We start from the raw sequence: 2,740 nt of genomic DNA, 5'->3' as shown, positions 1-2,740 counted from the left end.
ATTATCTACTGTATGAAATCCAAAACATACATAAAAAACGAAATTTAATGCATGTGGTGGTACTATATCCTAGCCCCATGGATTGTTAAACCCTAGCGGAATGATTCAAACACCCTTCCCTTGGTGATAGTTTCATTTTGTGAGTGGGTACTACAACCTAGCCCCACGGATTACTAAACCCAAAGGGTATGGATTCAACTCCCACAAAATATTAAATCCGTACACAGTTACATCATTTAGTATGATGCATGTACATTAAAGGCCAATTTTCGTACACTATTTACTGTATGAAATCCATAACACACCTAAAAAACGAAATTCAGTGCATGTGGTGGTATTATCTCCTAGCCCCACGGAATGCTAAACCCCTAGGGGAACGATTTAAACTCCTTGTGATGGTTTCGCTTGTGAGTGGGTACTATACCCTAACTCTATGGACTATTAAACCCTTGAGGATTGGTTTAACTTCCGGCCCTTAGCAAACAAATAAAAATCTACATTACTAACTAACTGACATATACATTAAATTATTAAATTCGTACATTAATTACTGCAGACTTTTGAGTTGTCCATGACTCATGTTATCTACATTACACAAACACAAGTTGTACATTATAAACATGAATTAAATTGTGTAACACCTCATACATAAACTATGAATTTAACTTCCGTAATATTTGAGATTCAACTAATAGTATCTTGAATTAAGAATGTTTTTGGGTTTGACCGTTTGAGGGATTATAGACAACGTATAACACTAATCTAAAAGAAAATATATTAATAATTGATTCTTGATATGAAATATCTTTTTAGTTAATTCAATAACTATGGAAACCAAATCATGTGGGCGTGAATTTAGGAGTCAATAACCGCTTGGTATTTTGCATAATCCGTTTACGCCCTTTCTGAACTTTTAATATTATTTAACTAATTCCGCATGGCATCATTACAAGCATTAGATTTAAATATCCAAGGGTTTAAATTAGTTTTATGTTTTACAAATATTTAGTGTAATGACCTGAATACATCCCTATATATATATATATATATATATATATATATATATATATATATATATATGGTTTTGATCTATGAAAACTAGATTTAAATACAGAAACGCAGAACAATATCATGCGTAGGGCATGTTTAGGTCATAGTTAATTTATTGTTAGGTCATACTAACAAAACATGACCTAAAATGATCTTTATGGATTTAAATGCATACTTGTTTTGATCATGTCCCTATAGGGTTGTGATCAAATGAGATTTATTAGGCTAATTGAGAAATGAGATGCAATATTAGCCACTCATTTTTATTAAATGAGTGGTCCAGATTTTGCCACACAATAAATAATTTTAAATTAATTTAATATAGAAGGGTATAATGGTCATTTCATTTTTTAATCATGCTCCCTCTCACTCGTTCACAATTCTTCAAGGAACAATCCCCAATTTCTCAAAAATTCATCAGATCCCCAAATTGAAACTCAATCCATCACTGACGTTCCTCCCTCATCGTCTCTGGCACGACTCCTTCACCTCGCCCCATCGTTGTCACCAATTTCCGTGAGCTCCATCAGCCCCACATCGCAACGCACAGGCTACTGATCGTCGTTCGCAGCCGCTCAGCGTCGCTGTTGGACAAACGCTGCTGTCCGTGAGTCGCCAGCCTCCGTCAGTTTCCTACACCGCCATTCGCAGCCGCTGCTATCCGTCCGATCACTTTATCGCAGCGTCAAGATCGGCAGCCCCGATTCCCATTAAAGGTATGCTCTTGATTTAAATTCGTGTTTTATAGTTCGATTCTTCAATTCGGTTGTTCGATCCATTAGTTTGATAGCTTGATTAAAGATTTAGGAAAACGGTAGTGCAGGGTATATGGAATGCAATAAATAAAATGTGAAATCGGTGAAGAAATTAGTTTTCATTTGTTTTCAACTGATTTCAACTGAAATCTAATTTTTCATTTAAGATCCAAAAATCCAAAAATCGGCGGATTGTTGTTGTTTGGGGGGATTATTATTAATTATGTGAATTATAAGTGTTATTTTTTAGTTGTTGACATTCGATAATCTCGCTATAGATATGTGAATTATTAGTGTTATTTGTTAGTTGTTGACATTTTAATACGAGTTGTTGACATTCGATATTCTCGGTATTGATATGTGAATTATAAGTGTTATTTTTTAGTTGTTGACATTTTAATAAAAAACGGTAGTGCAGGGTATATGGAATGCAATAAATAAAATGTGAAATCGGTGAAGAAATTAGTTTTCATTTGTTTTCAACTGATTTCAACTGAAATCTAATTTTTCATTTAAGATCCAAAAATCCAAAAATCGGCGGATTGTTGTTGTTTGGGGGGATTATTATTAATTATGTGAATTATAAGTGTTATTTTTTAGTTGTTGACATTCGATAATCTCGCTATAGATATGTGAATTATTAGTGTTATTTGTTAGTTGTTGACGTTTTAATACGAGTTGTTGACGTTCGATATTCTCGGTATTGATATGTGAATTATAAGTGTTATTTTTAGTTGTTGACATTTTAATAAGTGTTATTTTATTGAATGTTGAAGATTTGAAGATTGAAGATTTGAAGATTTGAATGTTGAAGATATGAAGATTTGAATGTTGAAGATTTGAAGACTTTGCCGCTAGAGTTCTAGAGGGGGTTTTAGAATATGATTTCAAATACAATTTAATGAAAAGACAATTATACCCCCGTGTTGACATAA

At 33.1% G+C, this 2,740-nt stretch overlaps 1 long non-coding RNA gene across 1 annotated transcript; it reads left to right on the top strand.

Annotated features, from left to right (window-relative positions):
• Positions 1–1,420: 1,420 nt before the first annotated feature.
• Positions 1,421–2,740, top strand: LOC125197116. The gene is made up of 2 exons (XR_007171999.1): positions 1,421–1,766; positions 2,582–2,740. It is a non-coding gene; the product is annotated as an uncharacterized LOC125197116 (long non-coding RNA).

This window comes from Salvia hispanica, chromosome 6 (genome assembly GCF_023119035.1).
Source record: "Salvia hispanica cultivar TCC Black 2014 chromosome 6, UniMelb_Shisp_WGS_1.0, whole genome shotgun sequence".
NCBI lineage: Eukaryota > Viridiplantae > Streptophyta > Magnoliopsida > Lamiales > Lamiaceae > Salvia > Salvia hispanica.
The sequence above is the reverse complement of the archived record's forward strand: the minus strand, read 5'-3'. Positions and strand labels throughout refer to the sequence as shown.